Genomic DNA, 20,063 nt, shown 5'->3' on the forward strand with positions numbered 1-20,063 from the left:
ATACCAAGGACATGTAGAAACAGTCAAAGATGCGTGGAGCCCAATGTAAGGATCCTGACTGTAAGAATGTAAGGACCCAGCCAGACCCAAATACACAATATTGTGTAAAACCCAATGATGATCCTGACAGGACCCTCGTATAAAAAGGCTGAAGGAGAATGACCTGTACTGGGTGTCCACGCTACTATACCCCCGGTATAAACAGACAGTGGCGGAAATGTTACCGAATTACAAGTCGGAAAGGATGCAGCATTTGCAAAATAAATTAAAAAGTATGCTTTACACAGCGTATAAGGGTGATGGCACAGCACAACTGGAATCTAACAGGGGTGAGGTGAAAGTCATCCTCCTCCTCCCACGACCACGCCATATCTGCCAAGTGACCCTATGTAGGGGGAACAGTCTCTCTTCTGCTCTGTGTCAGTGTGTTTCAGGGGCTTTGAGGACAGGTGTCAATCCATATCTGCCAAGTGACCCTATGTAGGGGGAACAGTCCCTATTCTGCTCTTTGTCAGTGTGTATCAGGGATCCTTAGGATAGGTGTCAAACCATATCTGCCAAGTGACCCTATGTAGGGGGAACAGTCTCTCTTCTGCTCTGTGTCAGTGTGTATCAGGGGCTTTGAGGACAGGTGTCAATCCATACCTGCCAAGTGACCCTATGTAGGGGGAACAGTCTCTATTCTGCTCTTTGTCAGTGTGTATCAGGGATCCTTAGGATAGGTGTCAAACCATATCTGCCCTGCTCTGTGTCAGTGTGTATCATGGTCTCTGAGGACAGGTGTCAATCCATATCTGCCAAGTGGGCCTATGTAGGGGGAACAGTCCCTATTCTGCTCTGTGTGAGGAGAAGGAACGGGGAATGAGTAGCTCGGCATCCAACCTTGTGCAAATGGGGTCTTTCATGCTGTCGTGCCTGTTGAGGGACCCTCGTATAAAAAGGAAGGAGAACGACCTGTACTGGGTGTCCACGCTACTAGACCCCCGGTATAAGCAGACAGTGGCGGAAATGTTACCGAATTACAAGTCGGAAAGGATGCAGCATTTGCAAAATAAATTAAAAAGTATGCTTTACACAGCGTATAAGGGTGATGGCACAGCACAACTGGAATCTAACAGGGGTGAGGTGAAAGTCATCCTCCTCCTCCCACGACCACGCCATATCTGCCAAGTGACCCTATGTAGGGGGAACAGTCTCTCTTCTGCTCTGTGTCAGTGTGTTTCAGGGATCCTTAGGATAGGTGTCAATCCATATCTGCCAAGTGACCCTATGTAGGGGTAACAGTCTCTATTCTGCTCTGTGTCAGTGTGTATCATGGTCTCTGAGGACAGGTGTCAATCCATACCTGTCAAGTGACCCTATGTAGGGGGAACAGTCTCTATTCTGCTCTGTGTCAGTGTGTATCAGGAATCCTTAGGATAGGTGTCAATCCATATCTGCCAAGTGACCCTATGTAGGGGGAGCAGTCTCTATTCTGCTCTGTGTCAGTGTGTATCATGGTCTCTGAGGACAGGTGTCAATCCATACCTGCCAAGTGACCCTATGTAGGGGGAACAGTCTCTATTCTGCTCTGTGTCAGTGTGTATCAAGGATCCTTAGGATAGGTGTCAATCCATATCTGCCAAGTGACCCTATGTAGGAGGAACAGTCCCTATTCTGCTCTGTGTCAGTGTGTATCAGGGTCCCTGAGGACAGGTGTCAATCCATATCTGCCAAGTGACCCTATGTAGGGGGAACAGTCTCTATTCTGCTCTGTGTCAGTGTGTATCATGGTCTCTGAGGACAGGTGTCAATCCATATCTGCCAAGTGACCCTATGTAGGGGGAACAGTCCCTATTCTGCTCTGTGTGAGGAGGAGGAACGGGGAATGAGTAGCTCGGCATCCAACCTTGTGCAAATGGGGTCTTTCATGCTGTCGTGCCTGTTGAGGGACCCTCGTATAAAAAGGCTGAAGGAGAACGACCTGTACTGGGTGTCCACGCTACTAGACCCCCGGTATAAGCAGACAGTGGTGGAAATGTTACCGAATTACAAGTCGGAAAGGATGCAGCATTTGCAAAATAAATTAAAAAGTATGCTTTACACAGCGTATAATGGTGATGTCACAGCACAACGGGAATCTAACAGGGGAAGAGGTGAGAGTCATCCTCCTCCTCCCACGACCACGCCATATCTGCCAAGTGACCCTATGTAGGGGGAACAGTCCCTATTCTGCTCTGTGTCAGTGTGTTTCAGGGATCCTTAGGATAGGTGTCAATCCATACCTGACAAGTGACCCTATGTAGGGGGAACAGTCCCTATTCTGCTCTGTGTCAGTGTGTATCAGGGTCTCTGAGGACAGGTGTCAATCCATATGTCAAGGTGTCAATATGTCATTTGTCAGGTGTCAATCCATATCCATTGTGATTTAGGAATGTTAGGTGATTTCTGCCCTTTATGGATTAAAACCATACTATGCATCAACTGTGTAATTTTCCATGGGAATTTTGCCATGGATCCCCCTCCGGCATGCCACAGTCCAGGTGTTAGTCCCCTTGAAACAACTTTTCCATCACTTTTGTGGCCAGAAAGAGTCCCTGTGGGTTTTAAAATTCGCCTGCCCATTGAAGTCAATGGCGGTTCGCCCGGTTCGCCGGTTCGCAAACGTTTGCGGAAGTTCCCGTTCACTGTTCGCGAACCGAAAATTTTGTGTTCGCGACATCACTAGTGAGGAGTGATATGTTGCGAACAGCTCGCTTATTCCCTTGGGCGTGGAGATTTTGGTACCCGTCTGGTCTGTGAGGTGAGATATTTTCTGATTCGCCTGTCTTGTTTTCAGTCGTTGAGCAAATAATTTGCTTGCCTTATAGCCTTGTGTATAGTGCGTTATTTTGAGCTTCTGCATGTAAGAATTAATCGTGTCTAGTGCTTGTTGGTGCATGAGCTTGTAATTTGAGTTATTTTATCTTTCGTCTCTGCAGATGGGGGTCTGTTGGTTTAGTCTATTCATCTCATACGGTTCTACCTGCCATGCCCGTAGTTGAGTTTGGCGTGATTTTTTTTTACATAGGCTGCCCTGCGTATTAGCAGGCCGCACGCTACTGTTTTGTGGGCGAGCCATAGTGTTGTATCTGTCGTGTCTTTTGTGTCGTTTTGTTGAAAGTATGTTTGAAGGTCCCCCATCAGGGAATTGGCAAATTCTCTATCCCTCAAGAGTTGTTAATTTTCCATGGGCTGCGATGTTTAAAGTCGTAATTATTTTTTTATTCTATGGTCACTGGTGCGTGGTTGGACCACGTGATTTGCTGTATGTCGCTGTGTAGGAGTTGGTCTAGCGCTGCGCCTGAGATGAGGAATCCGTCTATTTTGGAGTAGGAATTATGTACTGCAGTGTAGTGGGTGTATGCTCTTTCTGTCGGGTGTGTGACTCTCCAAGCATCATATAGATGATGGTTGTGTAGGAGTTTCGCAATAGCCCTGCATTGTCTCTTTAAGGGGCGGTGATGTTTCCGGTGTGGTGGTAAGGTTGTGTCAAGTTGTGGGTCAATTATGTGGTTGAAGTCTCCCCCTATCACCGTGATACCCGTCTGGATGTGGTTTATTTTGGTTAGGATTTTGTGCAAGAAATTTCTCTGGTTTATATTTGGGGAGTATACGTTTACGATGGTATATATTACCATGGTATATATTACCATGGTATACATTAAACAACCCCTGGAGTATGATGTATCTACCATTCGGGTCTATGTCTGCAGAATGTAGTGTAAACAAGACGGCTTTGTGTATTAGAATGGATGCCCCTCTAGCCTTCGTGGGAGACGTAGCGTGAAATTGGTGTGGAAAGTCGGTGGTCAGTATTGCTGGGTGATCGTTGTGTCTGAAGTGTGTTTCTTGGAGACACATTATGTCTGTTCCCAGGGCTCTAACTTCCCTGTTAAGCAAGTGTCGTTTTATTGGTGCATTGAAGCCCCTGACGTTAAAGGTACAGAGCTTCACGGTGGTTTGTGGGTGCGGTACGCCTTACATCTCACGTGACGGTCTATGGTTTGAGGGGTTCCTGCTCTCCCCAGCTTGGTCGAGCTGAGCAGTGTGTCCCTCTGTGTATCAGGTAGTTTTCCTATTGGGCTTGCGGAACATTTGGTGACATTGGTCTGGCAATTTCCATGCCTCGTCAATATTCGTGTGGCCGTTGGTGTCGGGTTACCCACTAACCCTGATGTCTGTTTGGTAGCAATTTGCCCAACATGTGGAGCGAAAACATAGCATAGAACAACATACATCAATACAGTAACATAAACGAAAGTATTTACATAAACATTCTTAACAACTAGTGGTGCCGTTGAGCCGGCATGGCACTGCATAGCCTCATGTCCTTTGGGAGCTGTCTCCCTCTGCGGCTATTTTTGTTTCGTACGTTGGAAAGTTTCAACTTTTGTCTAAAGCCTTAGACATTAACCCCTTAAGGACACATGACGTGTGTGACATGTCATGATTCCCTTTTATTCCAGAAGTTTGGTCCTTAAGGGGTTAAACTGATTACAGGTGTTTTTTTTTGTTTTTTTTTTACTTTTCTACCACTATAATATATCCCTGCATAGGGGAGCGCATGTGGGTGTCTCACTGGCTGTGCACCTCTCATTCGGGTGGGTATGCTAGGCTGGTGCGTCTCTGCTCATTGGCCAGGGTGGGGATTAGTGGCCTGGGTTCTGCGGTCCCTTGGTCCCTCTGTGCTATAAAGTAGAAACCCCCACCTATCCCCTTGCTCAATCAGGAGCATATAAGTTATACCGTGTGTGTAGTGCAATATAGTACTTTACCCTGCCCCGTAGTTGGCGGTCTTGTGCTTTTAGGTGCCATATAGCATCCACATGCAAAGTCTCTGTCTCTTATCTCTTTTTCGCCCTCTTCCATTCCTGTGGGGCCTTGGCCCTATTCCTCTCTTGTTCCGTCGTTGGTATGACAGTTATGTTCCAATCCCGCAAGATTCTTAGGCCGTCCTCCGGGGATCCAATGACGGTGGTTTTCCCTTCTCTCATCACCAGAAGTTTGATGGGGTAGCCCCATGTATATGGGAGATGATTGTCCCTGAGCTGTGTAGTTATGTCTCGGAAGTCGCGTCTTCTTTTTAAGGTGTATGAGGAGATGTCCGCATATATGGTGGTCCCTTTATAAGCCGTTGGTAATTCTTTCCTTCCTCTGCTGGCATTGAGTATTGCTTCCTTAGCGTGATAATAGTGCATTCGTAGTAGGATATCTCTTGGCGTGTCAGCCGGTAAGAATTTTGGTTTGGCGGTTCTGTGGATCCTATCCAACAGGAGCAGGTCCTGTGGTAAGTCTGGAGCCAGTTCCCTTCCGCAAGCCCGTGTTCTGAGCGGTGAGGTCTTCTGTTTTAACCGCTTCTGCAACTCCCCTTATTCGCAGATTGTTGCGGCGTGCCCGGTCTTCCATATCCGCAATTTTGAGGTCCTGGCTGTCCAGTCTTGCGACCAGGCCCTCTACAGTGTCAGCCAGGGAGTTGTGAGCCTCCACCATTTCTGAGAGTTGATCCTCCACGTGCGATGTGCGCTGGCCTATATCTTTTATTTCCTTTCTTAAGTCTTTGATGGCACTGTCCATCTTCCTCACAATCTTGTCTGACATCTCTTCCAGAAGTTTTTTCAGGGTATTGTGGGTCAGTGGACTGTCGTGTTCACACTCGCCATGCAGGGTCTCTGTTTCGAGTTCCCCTCCGGTGCCATCTTGTAAGTGCTCTGTCAGATTTGAGGCCTTACCCTGTCCTGCCCTCAAGGCAAAAAACATTTCGAAATCAGTACTTTTCCCGTAACTAGGATTATAGATAAATCCTATTTCCGAGAATCGGAGATAAAATGCCAAATTTATTCTTGGTTCAAATTAACCCTTATATGAACAGCTAGGATCAATAGCAAAATGGATATTCGTATCTACAATTCCCCTCTTAGATCATATCATGATCTATCTTACGGTAAATATCCATGGGAGGCCTGCGGCAGAGAAACGAAAGGAGGTATATTCAGACGTGCTAATCACGTCTGCGGGACTTTCATTATTTCTTCACCTCAATTTCCCCCATTTGCTCTGTTCCGTAGGTTTTCCCTTTAAGAGGAGTTAGAGCTGTTGATTTCAGCTTTTTCAATTATCTGTTGAATACATCTTTTAAGTGTACAAGTTAAATATTTCAAACAGCTGACATGTTAACCATTTTTAAACAGACTGACCATCATGTTATCTTTAGTTTGAGCCTTGGGTTAATACAGGCAAAGTATTTTATTTCCAACAACGGGAATATTATTATTATTATAATTCATAATGTGAGCTCATATAGTAAAAACGGGAATAATATCTATCCCCCTCTTTGGACCAGGGTCTTGGATTACCAGTCCACCCGGTGATCTGGGGCCAGGTCAAAAAACCCAGTGGCAAAAACTCATATTTGAGAAAAAAAGCACATCTGGGAAAACTCTGAGTGAGGGCCATGACTGTGTAGACATGTCATCACCCCACATTGACAGCATTAGTGACTTATAAAACCCGCACTTGTAAGTAAGTAGCTCGGGTATCAGGATTGGGAAACACTTCCTGATTAGTTTCAAAAGGCCCATTTACATATTAAATTAGATAATTTATAATCAGTTTGTAATTCTAACAATAATCCCAATCATGGCCTTGCATCCTATGCCTCCTAATCACATCCCTATTTCGACGGTCCAGTCATATCCATACTTAATAAATGGGAATCCATCCTTGGTACACTCAACATACATCAATGACACACATAGTACATCTATGCCTGAGTAAGCTAACACTTCCTCTCTCTCCGGCTAACTCTACAAAAATAAAAATAACAAAATAGTTCAATAGTCCAGCATAGTCCAGAAAAATAGAATAAGTCTTTCAAGGAATATAAAGAATCTTAGACATAAACTTTGTTCCATAATCTTAGACACCATAACATAGCTAAGGGTAGCAATATGGCTGACAACAAGACAATGTCAGCTTCCACATAGTTCTTAATTCTTCTGTTTGCTGGATGTTCACCACAATGCTCTGTGCAACACCCCAATTGTTGAAAGGGTTAATACTGAAATAGCGGCTTTAGACAGATTAGCGGATACTGTGCCCACTTGCCCAGTGCCACCACTCATATCTGGTGTCACAATAGCTTAAGCTTGCATTTAAAAACCAAAAAAAGTTTTTCACTGTAATAGATTGAATAGCAGTTAGTTGTCTGCAAGCGTCTGTGTGTCACGCCAACAGTGTGTACTCTGCCAGTGTGCACAGTGCCACTCATATCTGGTGGCACAATAGCGTGCATTTAAAAACCCACAAACTTTTTTTTCACTTTAATAGATTAATTAGCAGTTAGTTGTCTGCAAGCATCTGTGTGTCACGCCAACAGTGTGTACTCTGCCAGTGTGCACAGTGCCACTCATATCTGGTGGCACAATAGCATGCATTTAAAAACCCACAAACTTTTTTTCCACTGTAATAGATTGAATAGCAGTTAGTTGTCTGCAAGCGTCTGTGTGTCAGGCTCACAGTGGATACTGTGCCCACTTGCCCAGTGCCACCACTCATATCTGGTGTCACAATAGCTTAAGCTTGCATTTAAAAACAAAAAAATTGGGGGGCGGAGCCTGACAGCCCAGCCGAGAGGTCGCAAACCAGAAGAGCTCCGGGCAAAATAGCCCAATTTAACCCTGAAACACCTCCACACACGACAAATTACTCGCCTTTAGACCCCAGAACTAGGGGTCTATAACGGGAGGAAGGCCAAATCGACAAAAAGACCCGACTGGGCGACCACGGCCGATGGATGGCCCTGAGGCCTACGCGAGGCCTACCCAGGAGGCGTGGGGGAGACGGCCGATCCCTCCGCCGACTGAGACCCGCTACACTGGAGGTCTCCACGGGCCAACCTCTCCCCCCCTGCCGGTGAGGGATATCCCGGCAATTCAAGCATGCAACCCAGCACAAGGGCATCACACTCAAACGCACGGCACCACCATACCAGTGACAAGCAACATGGCGGACGCCACGTGGGCCTCAGAGCCGGAGCCCGATCTGCCCCCGCTATCGGTGCGGCTGGATCGCATCTTCGCCGACTTCTGGGCCAAGATCTCCAGGCGTGGGAACACCCTGAACGGAAACCCAGGGACCGCAATGAAACAGGCACCCAAGCTAAAACCTGCAACACAAGCGAACGCCCCAAGAGTACCACAGAGAGCGGGGAAGAGCCAACCAAAGTCCCAGCACATTGCCCAACAACCACGGGTGAGCCGTCTGAAACCCCGACCAGCAGTGAGTCGCCCCAAGCTCCCACAGGGACTCACTCCTGTATTGCCCCACCGGCGCCTTGCACTTAACTGGCAATGGGCTGGGAGACCCCGGACACCATGGCAACCTCCCCGAGGTTCTACCACACGCCAACCCGGCAAAGACCCTGCAGCAGCTGCACAGAGGCGAGAATCGACAGGAAACAAGCACAAGCCCGACAAGAGACTGAGAGATCGAACCCTACGCGCCAAGCCACACTGCCTACCATCAGCTGCTCAAACCCTGACATGCCCCAGAGCGGGCAGAGACTATGCCCTACCGATACAAGGCATAGGGTGACTGTGGACTGTGATGCACTCTGAGCCCAGCTAGGTCCCGCGGTGGTTTATTCGATGACTGGTAATATTTTCTCAGAGGACTTGCTGTATATCGGCAGCAACACACAGAGCCCCCACAACTATAATCAACTGCTCCCCCGTTATAAGTTGCAACACCTTGAGTTTATTAATACATGCGCATTTGCCGGCAGGTCCCTGCTGTGCCAACTAGTACCTAAATAACCCTACCCTCTGGTCAGTCAATCCCACATATGTTACAGTAAATGTAGCCTACAGTACCTGGCACCATAACACACAAGCCACACTGCTCATCAGCACTTAACGTTCTTGAGAGCAGCACCCATGGCATATAAACATAGCTCATGACCCTAATCCTATTCGGTTAACCGCATGTTAAACCACCACCCTGTGTACCTTGGGTAAATGCCCATATGCTATAGCTACAGTGCCAGGGGTTTTCTTATGTTTTGTTATTATATGATGGATACCTGCCATCCTCTCTGTATCACATCAACATATTCCTGTGTTCCTACTGCTTCCTAATTACAGGCCTTCAGCCTTTATGTTGTTCGCCCAGCGGAACTTTACGCTTAAATGTGACCAGCCTATGTTCGGCAGTCATACATGCCGTGTTCTAGATTGTCTATAGATGTCCTTATTAAGCGTACATACCATGCCAGTAGCAATATCTAACCAGCTTGTTAGCACTTCTTGTTACACACAATTGCTTCACGTGGAAACATAGCTTAGGCCTAACGCATTTATGACTAGTGAGCAATTTTCTTATCTGAATATACCTACCAGCTTATAATATTCTTGCTTCATGTGCATAATCTGTGATGCCCACAGACTAGTTTAAACACTGTTAAATTAATTCACATGCAACACAACTCTCACAAACTGAAAGTTTAAGCTACCAATACTAGCCTGGTAAAGTTACAGAATGTTCTACTTAGCCTGACCCCTCTTGTTTAAAAAAAAAAAAAAAATGTGCTTATACTGATTGCCATGATTATTGATATCCTTGTTTTTTTCCTTCAGCCTGTACTTGCTATTGTGGCGATACAAGCGTGTTTTGTTATGCTAAGCACATAAAAATAAAGAATTAAAAAAAAATAAAAATGTTTCACTGTAATAGATTGAATAGCAGTTACCTGCCTGCCAGCTTCTGTGTCAGGCTCACAGTGGATACTGTGCCCACTTGCCCAGTGCCACCACTCATATCTGGTGTCACAATAGCTTAAGCTTGCATTTAAAAACATTTTTTTTTTCACTGTAATAGATTGAATAGCAGTTGCCTGCCTGCCAGCTTCTGTGTCAGGCTCACAGTGGATACTGTGCCCACTTGCCCAGTGCCACCACTCATATCTGGTGTCACAATAGCTTAAGCTTGCATTTAAAAACAAAACATTTTTTTTCACTGTAATAGATTGAATAGCAGTTAGTTGTCTGCCAGCTTCTGTGTCAGGCTCACAGTGGATACTGTGCCCACTTGCCCAGTGCCACCACTCATATCTGGTTTCACAATAGCTTAAGCTTGCATTTAAAAAACAAAAAAATGTTTTCACTGTAATAGATTGAATAGCAGTTAGTTGTCTGCCAGCTTCTGTGTCAGGCTCACAGTGGATACTGTGCCCACTTGCCCAGTGCCACCACTCATATCTGGTGTCACAATAGCTTAAGCTTGCATTTAAAAACAGAAAAAAAAAATCACTGTAATAGATTGAATAGCAGCTAGTTGTCTGCAAGCGTCTGGGTGTCAGGCCTTCAGCGTGTACTCTGCCAACCTCTGCAAGTGCACTTTGCCACTCATATCTGGTGTCACAATAGCATGCCTTTAAAAAGCAAAAAAGTTTTTCACTGTAAGCTAATAGCAGTCAGTGTCCTTCAAGTGGGTGTCAGGCCTTCAGCGTGTACTCTGCCAACCTCTGCAAGTGCACTTTGCCACTCATATCTGGTGTCACTATAGCGTGCCTTTTAAAAGCTAAAAAGTTTTTCACTGTAAGCTAATAGCATTCAGTGTCCTTCAAGCGGGTGTCAGGCCTTCAGCGTGCACTTTGCCACTCATATCTGGTGTCACAATAGCGTGCCTTTAAAAAGCAAAAAAGTTTTTCCCTGTAAGCTAATAGCAGTCAGTGTACTTCAAGTGGGTGTCAGGCCTTCAGCGTGTACTCTGCCAACCTCTGCAAGTGCACTTTGCCACTCATATCTGGTGTCCCTATAGCATGCCTTTAAAAAGAAAAAAAGTTTTTCACTGTAAGCTAATAGCAGTCATTGTCCTTCAAGCGGGTGTCAGGCCTTCAGCGTGCACTTTGCCACTCATATCTGGTGTCACAATAGCGTGCCTTTAAAAAGCAAAAACGTTTTTCACTGTAAGCTAATGGCAGTCAGTGTCCTTCAGCGTGTACTCTGACAACCTCTTTTTTCACTGTTATAGATTGAATAGCAGTTAGTTGTCTGCAACCGTCTGTGTGTCAGGCTCACAGTGGATACTGTGCCCACTTGCCCAGTGCCACCACTCATATCTGGTGTCACAATAGCTTGCATTTGAAAAAAAGAGTTCACTGTAATAGATTAATTAGCAGTTAGTTGTTTGCAAACTTCTGTGTGTCAGGCCAACAGCGTGTACTCTGCCAGTGTGCACAGTGCCACTCATATCTGGTGGCACAATAGCGTGCATTTAAAAACCCACAAACTTTTTTTTCACTTTAATAGATTGAATAGCTGTAAGAGACTGACCAAAGCTGGGGCAAATTATGATGTTGGTGACAAAGAATTATTGTCTATTAAGAGAGCCCTGGAGGAATGGAGACATCTTTAGAGGGTACACATATCAGCAAAACGTCTCAATCGACGACAGCCCTGCTGGACATTATTCTTCTTTAGGTTTCTATTCCATGTCACCTATCGGCCAGGATCAAAAAATCAAAAGGCCCTTTCAAGAATGTTCACCCCAGATGAGACAAAACAAAAGAAAGAAGAGACGGTGTTAAGCCAACAACACTTGCGAGGCATCCTGTTGTCACGACTAGTAATGTGGTCCAGCACGCAGAAACTATGTAAATATATACATAAGTAAGAAAAGGAAAAATAACAGGATAGAGCGTAAACCGGACCTTAGAATGGCCGGACTAATACGCTAGAGACAGAGAATGGTCAAAGGGAAAGCCGAGGTCAAGGAAGCCAGAAAATACTCAATACCGATAAAACAAGCCAAGTCAGGGAAACCAGAGATCAGAATAACCAGGGAAACGCCAAGGATCAGGATACCAGGAAATCAGAAACACGAAAATAGCACTTTCAGGAAACCAGGAAACTGAAACCACGACATGGCAAAGTACTGGGGTGAATTAGGGGTTTAAATACCCCTCTCTAAGCTATGATTGGTCAGAGGGCGACCTCTGACCCCAGAACGTGCGTGTGCGTTGACGTCGTGACGTCACGCACACGTTAGTATAATTCTCGGGGGCGGGGCTATCCATAGACGCGACCACGTGGTCGGCGCCATATTGGATTCGGGCGTGATGCCCGGAAGAACTACGTGCGCGGTTCCCGGCTCGCGACGAGCAGGTAAGCTCGTGTAGTCGGTGCGGTCGTGCCGGTCGGGCACGACCGTGAGGCTCGGCGGGCCGGTGACCGCAACAGTACCCCCCACTCGAAGACCGCGCACCGGGCGGGAAGGACCCGGCTTAAGAGGAAAGCGGTTGTGAAATGACCGGATAAGACGGGGCGCATGGACCCGGTCAGCAGGAACCCAACAACGTTCCTCGGGACCATAACCCTTCCAGTCAACGAGATAGGACAAGACACCTCTGGATAATTTGGAGTCCATGATAGAACAGACTTCGTATTCTTCTTGATCACCCACACCAAGGGCGGAGGAGGAGTGGATACCCTGGTGTAGCGATTGCAAGTAAGGGGCTTGAGCAGAGACACATGGAAAGTATTCGCTATTCTCATATGAGCCGGTAGTGCCAAAGAATAGGTCACTGGATTAATACGTTGGGTAACTCGAAAGGGACCTATGTACCGAGGGGCAAATTTCATGGACGGGACCTTAAGCTTGATATGTCTTGTGGAGAGCCACACCCTGTCACCTGGAAGATAGACAGGATTAGCGCCCCGTTTTTTGTCAGCTTGGACCTTTGCTCGTAATGAGGCTTTTTGCAGAGCTGAATGGACGGAATCCCAGGTATCATGAATCGATTCTAAACGGGTGTTCAAAGCGGGGATTTCTGTGTCTGAGAATGCAGAAGGAAAAACAGCGGGGTGATAACCCTGATTTACAAAGAATGGACTGTGATTAGAAGATTCATGAGTGGCGTTGTTTCTGGCGAACTCAGCCATGGGTAAGAGCTCATACCAGTTAGATTGATTGGCATTTATAAAGCAACGTAAATAGGCTTCTAAAGACTGATTCGCCCTCTCTGCTGCTCCATTTGTTTGAGGGTGATATGCTGACGAAAAGGAGAGTTCGACGCCCAATTGTTTGCAAAAGGAACGCCAAAACCTAGAAACAAACTGGGTACCTCTGTCAGATACTATGCTTTTGGGTACACCGTGCAACCGTGCATCTCTCTCAAGAATATTTGAACTAGATCTTGAGCAGATGGTAATTTTTTAAGTGGAACGAAATGTGCCATCTTCGTGAATCTATCAATATCCATAAGGACTGTATTAAACCCGTTTGAACTGGGTAGATCCACAATGAAATCCATGGCCAAGTGGGTCCATGGAGCACTAGGTATGGGCAGTGGTTGTAACAGTCCAGGAGGTGACCTAGGAGGAACTTTAGAAACAGCACATATTTGACATGCCCCAACATAATCTTTGATATCGTTTCTAAGAGCAGGCCACCAAAACCTCCTGGAGATGGCAGAGAGAGTTTTATGGACTCCAGGATGGCCCGCTGTGAGATTGTCATGGAACAAATCTAGTACCTTCTTTCGAAACTGAGGTGACACATACAGTTTGTCCGGAGGTTTTCCCACAGGTGCCTGAGTTTGATCTGCTATTATGGCACAGAAGAGTGGAGAAGACACTTCGGAAACTGTAGTGGCAATGAGGCATTCAGGAGGTACAATAGGATATATCACCTGTTCCAGAACTTCATCTGTCTCAAACTGCCGAGAAAGTGCATCTGCCTTGGTGTTTTTAGTACCAGGTCTGTATGTAATTACGAAATTGAATCGGGAGAGGAACAATGACCACCTAGCCTGACGAGAGGACAGTCTCTTAGCGTCCCCAATATAAGCCAAATTCTTATGATCAGTAAAGATCAAAAGTGGCTCTTTGGAACCTTCCAAGAGATGCCTCCATTCCTTAAGGGCAAGTACAATGGCCAAAAGTTCCCTATTCCCTATGTCGTAATTCTTCTCTGCAGGTGTGAGTTTGCGAGAGTAAAATCCACAGGGATGTAAAGGCGTATCAGGACTTTCTCTTTGAGACAGAATGGCTCCAACTCCTGTCTCTGATGCATCCACCTCTAGGATAAATGGTTTGGATGGATCAGGATGGGTCAGGACAGGTGCTGAGGAAAATAAAGATTTTAATCGTTCAAATGCCTCTCTTGCTTTTTTGGGCCAAGATATACAATTTGCTCCTTTTTTTGTTAAATTGGTTATAGGGGAAATCACGGAGGAAAATCCCTTTATGAATTTGCGGTAGTAATTTGCAAAACCTATAAAGCGTTGAGTAGCTTTAAGGCTCTTGGGTAATGGCCACTGTAAGACTGCCTCCAGTTTGCGAGGATCCATCTGGAAACCAGACGGAGATATAACGTATCCAAGGAATTGTATCTCCGTTTGGTCAAACTGGCATTTCTCCAGTTTACAGTAAAGGCCGTTCTGTAACAGGGTTTTCAGTACAATTCTCACATGTTCGTGATGTGTCTCTAGGTCTGGGGAATAGATGAGAATGTCGTCCAAATACACTAGAACGCACATGTGAAGGTACTCTCTTAGGACATCGTTAATAAAATCCTGGAATACCGCTGGAGCGTTACATAATCCAAACGGCATAACCAGGTATTCGTAATGTCCCATTCTGGTGTTAAATGCGGTCATCCATTCGTGGCCGTCCTTAATCCTGACTAGATTGTATGCACTTCGGAGGTCGAGCTTGGTAAAGACTCGAGCTCCCTTCAATCTGTCAAACAGCTCTGATATAAGGGGAATAGGGTAGGCGTTTTTTATCGTAATCCTATTCAAACCCCTATAGTCGATACAGGGGCGTAGGTCTCCTTCTTTTTTAGAGACAAAGAAGAATCCAGCCCCGGCTGGGGAGGAGGATCTACGGATATGACCCTTTCTGAGAGCATCCTTAATATATTCCTCCAAACAAAGATTTTCCTGGGGGGACAAGGCATAAACTCCTCCCTTGGGAGGCATAGTCCCTGGTAATAGATTTATAGTACAGTCATAAAGTCTATGAGGAGGTAACCCTTCTGACTGGACCTTGTTAAATACCTCTTTCAAATCCATATACTGTGGTGGAATTTGTGTGGTCAAGGGAGGTGCAACAGGAACATTAATGGTACCAATAGGTTATGGGATTTGCTTAAGGCAAACACCTTTGCATCTCTCACCCCAACTCACAATCTCTCCTTCAATCCAATCCAAACGTGGATTGTGTTTCAGGAGCCAAGGGAAACCGAGTATTATCGGAACTGTAGGTGAAGATATGATTTGAAAGGTCATTTCTTCAGAGTGGAGAATACCCACTGAAACAGTGATTGGCAGAGTTTCGTGTGTGATGAAAGGTTGGGTAAGAGGCCTTCCATCAATGATGTTTTTGATGTTTTGCAGAGAATTCTTTGTCTAGGAAATTCTCCGCTGCCCCAGAGTCAATCATAGCCTCACACTGAACAGTAGTGTTCTTGAAAGATAAGGTTACTTTGACAAGGAAACGGTTCTTAGTCAATTTAGGGGACATATACATCACACCTAAGGTCGGTCCCCGTACGTGCCTTAGGTGTGCAAGTTTTCCGGCCGAACCGGGCATGACGATCTTAGATGTCCCTTCTTGCCACAATACATACATAACCCCTCGTTACATCTGTGTTGTCTCTCTGCCTCAGTGAGTTTAGCGCTACCCAATTGCATGGGTTCAGGTTCTGGAAGAGGCGTTTGGCTACTCATCACTGGGTTAGAGAAACGAGGAGCTATGGACAAATTAGAACGTCTGTTACTTTGTTTGTTTTTCTCTCTCTCTCTGAGCCGGTTATCTATGTCTATCATGTAGGCAATAAACTCATTAAGATTAACCGGAAGGTCTCTAGCTGCAGTCTCATCTTGTATACTCTCAGCTAGACCTTCAGAGAAAGCAGCCACCAGACCACTATTGGTCCAATCAACCTCAGACGCTAATGTCCTGAATTCTATGGCATAATCGGCTACAGAACGACTGCCTTGCTTGATTCTCATAAGGGCTTTGGCAGCGTTCTTCTCCCTGCCTTTAGGTTCAAACGTAGCCTTAAAAGCCGTTAGAAAGGTACTGTAATCACGGGCTACTGCGTCACCACTTTCCCATAAGGGGTTAGCCCAGGTCAAGGCTTTTCCAGTTAATTGGTTCATCAGATAGCCAATTTTAGATCTATCTGTTGGGAATGAACCTGGGGAGGCCTCAAAGTGGTATTCAATTTGGTTTAAAAAACCTCTGAATTCCTTAGAATCACCTCCATAACGAGGGGGCGGTGACAGGGTTATGGGCGGTGGTTTATGTGGTACGGGAACCACTACAGGTGGCGGAACCACAGGTGGTACAGGAGGAACCTCTAAATAGGCAGTCCTCTGGAGCAAGGTTTGAAATGCCTGGGCAAATTGGTCTAACCTGTGGTCCATATCTTCCACCCTATTTTCACAGGCGATCATATGTTTGCATAGTTCTGCAGGATCCATGGCCATGTCGTAATGTCACGACTAGTAATGTGGTCCAGCACGCAGAAACTATGTAAATATATACATAAGTAAGAAAAAGAAAAATAACAGGATAGAGCGTAAACCGGACCTTAGAATGGCCGGACTAATACGCTAGAGACAGAGAATGGTCAAAGGGAAAGCCGAGGTCAAGGAAGCCAGAAAATACTCAATACCGATAAAACAAGCCAAGTCAGGGAAACCAGAGATCAGAATAACCAGGGAAACGCCAAGGATCAGGATACCAGGAAATCAGAAACACGAAAATAGCACTTTCAGGAAACCAGGAAACTGAAACCACGACATGGCAAAGTACTGGGGTGAATTAGGGGTTTAAATACCCCTCTCTAAGCTATGATTGGTCAGAGGGCGACCTCTGACCCCAGAACGTGCGTGTGAGTTGACGTTGTGACGTCACGCACACGTTAGTATAATTCTCGGGGGCGGGGCTATCCATAGACGCGACCACGTGGTCGGCGCCATATTGGATTCAGGTGTGATGCCCGGAATAACTACGTGCGCGGTTCCCGGCTCGCGACGAGCAGGTAAGCTCGTGTAGTCGGTGCGGTCGTGCCGGTCGGGCACGACCGTGAGGCTCTGCGGGCCGGTGACCGCAACACATGTCTACTATTATAAAGGACATTAAAACCACTGCTGCAACTACTTATCTGCCTCTGTCTCCAGAAGGGTTCCCAATGTCTCATGGGAAGATCTATGTTGATGAACCATTTCGTCTCCGCATACTGCAACACTTCCATGATGCTCATAGTGGACAACGAAAGACCAGATTTGCCATCCAACAATACTTCTGGTGACCTACTGTCAGGAATAGCTGATGCCCAACACGCAGAACTTAAGTAGATTTGAAGAAATTTGCTAAGACGTATTACCGGGCATTAGAATTGGCGGATTTAAAGTATAAAGGAAAAAACCACAAGACAGGATAAAGAAAAGATGTAGAAATAACGGAAACGATGAACAAGCCACGAGTCAAGGAATGGATATATCAGAATAGTCAGGAGTCAAGCCAAAGGTGAAGGAATACAGAGATCGGATAGTCAAAAGGGAAGCCAAGGTCAAATACAAAAGCATCAATATAAGGAACGCACTCTCAGGTAACCACAATGGAAACCATGACAGGTCACAGAGAAATGGACAAAACAGGCTTATATAGTCTAAGGTGCTCCCTGATTAGCTGCAGGGAAGCATGTGATCATGGGCGTGTGTGTAATACACCTACATGATTAAATATGATCTGGCACTTTAAGGGTTAAACAGAAAAATCCCTTAAATTCTTCAAAGATGCAGCGGCGGGCGTCTCTAATGTTTACAGACCCGGCCCTGTGAGAGGAGGAAGATTCACCACAATGGGTGAGTGATGGGCGGAATTCCCATAACCACGTGGGAATGGCGCCGGACCGAGACGAGCCCCCCGTTCCAGATTGCTTCCTGGTTTGAGCGGACCAGGTGGGCGGCAACCAGACAGGTAGGAGACCGGTGGCATTCCCCTTAGTGTGTGGGAATGCCGCCACAATGATGCGTGCCCGCCGCCCGCCGCTCTCTGACAGGAGCTGACCCGGTGGGTGGCATGACACCTACTCTTAAACAGGATGTAATAAACTACGTGAGTTCCTGTACTACTTGTGCCAGAGCAAAAGTACTAACCATGAAAATGGCAGGTCTATTACAACCCCTACCAGTCTCTGGAGTCATATCACCGTCGACTTCATAGTTGATCTTCCTGAATCCCATGGATATGATACTATAATGGTTACCGTCAGCGGTTTGACCAAGATGGCTCATTTTATCCCAGCAAACAGCCTCCCAACCACCAAAAGTATGGCCACTCTTTTTCATGATCATATCTTTAGATTACAAGGATTCCCTGACTCTATCCTCTCTGACAGGGGGACCCAGTTCACATCTCACTTCTGGAAAGCTTTCTGTCAGTCCCTCAATATCTCGGTGGATCTTTCTACTGCCTTCCACCCTCATACCAATGGGCAAACTGAACGAACAAATCAAACATTGGAAATGTATCTTCGGTGTTACACAATACATCTGCAATCCAACTGGAAAGAACTCACTACTGCAGAATTTGCCTACAATACGCATCTACACGACTCCACAATTGCTTCTCCCTTTATGCTTAATTATGGATTCCAACCTAGGACTGACCATTTCATCCACTGTCCAAGATGCCTCCGCTCATGTCAATCAACTAACACACAGATTTCTCCATGCTCAAAAAACACTATAGGATATTCAACATCTCTATAAATCATAAGCAGATCGTGACAGAAAAACTCCACATTCATACCAAGTTTGTCAACTCATCTGGTTATCCACACGATATCGAAAGTTACCCTGTCCTTCCATGAAAATGGGTCCTAAATATATTGGTCCATTTCATATCTAAAAGGTCATCTCTTCTTCGTGGTTCAATTAAATCTACCTTCTCACTACTGCTTCCATTCATCCTTCCATCTATCACTCTTCAAACATTTTAAAGAAAATACCTTCTATGGTCGTACCACCCCTCCTCCGGCTCCTGTGATTGTCGCTAGGGAACCTGAGTATGAAGTACAAGACATCCTTGACCCCCACATTCAAAGAGGAATCCTTGAATATCTGATGCATTGGAAGGGATACGGTCCAGATGAAAGGTCCTGGGAACCTGTGAATAACATCAAAGCTCCCAGTCTACTCTGAAGGTTTTATCTCCGGAACTCTTTTCGTCCTGTTCCTAGTAGTCTCCGGAGGCGACTCCTTAGATGGGGGGGTACTATCAGGTCCCCACACTCACCTACCTCGTGCTCTCACACCACGTCTCCCTCTCTCTCCATGAGGACGCTGCATCGGAGCACAGCTCTTCAGGCAGCGCGGCCGGCCCGACCACATGCACCGACCGCTTGCATCCATAGAAATGCTGCCGCTTCCCGAATGAGGCAACACAGGAGGCAGAACTTGGTTTGTGTGAACACCTCCGCTTCTCAAATGCGGCCACACAGGAGGTAGTGCTTCAGGAGAATTATTTGGTGTACGTGTGCCAAAACAGGGCTTCTTAAAGGGACAGGAGGTGGAGACCAGGGAGCAGCTACAGTAGGCAGACTGCCCCCTCTCCCTATTTAAACTCCACAAACCCTTGACACCTCGCTCAGTTGCACTGAGCTCCTGATTGTGTAAAGACCTTCAGTGACTACTTGCCATATAAATATGATACATGTGGATACAGCTGCTAAACCTAAAATATAATTAAAAAAGAACATAGCATAATACAGTTGATGGAAATATAATAATGCCTGCTAAAGATGGCACTCACAGGATTTTGGAGTTAAATGCGCTCTAATGGTGCCTCCCCTGTTATTTGGGGGGCTAACGTCTCCCTATTAGGATCAGGTATCACCCAATATCAGGAACAATGCAGGACTCCGACAGGTAGATGAGTAGAAAAGAGGTTTATTAGTAATTGTATAAATTCAGGTAGGCAGGTTAAAGCAGAGATGTATGTTATGCAGGGTGGAATAAGGCTTAT

This window comes from Pelobates fuscus, chromosome 8 (assembly GCF_036172605.1).
Source record: "Pelobates fuscus isolate aPelFus1 chromosome 8, aPelFus1.pri, whole genome shotgun sequence".
NCBI lineage: Eukaryota > Metazoa > Chordata > Amphibia > Anura > Pelobatidae > Pelobates > Pelobates fuscus.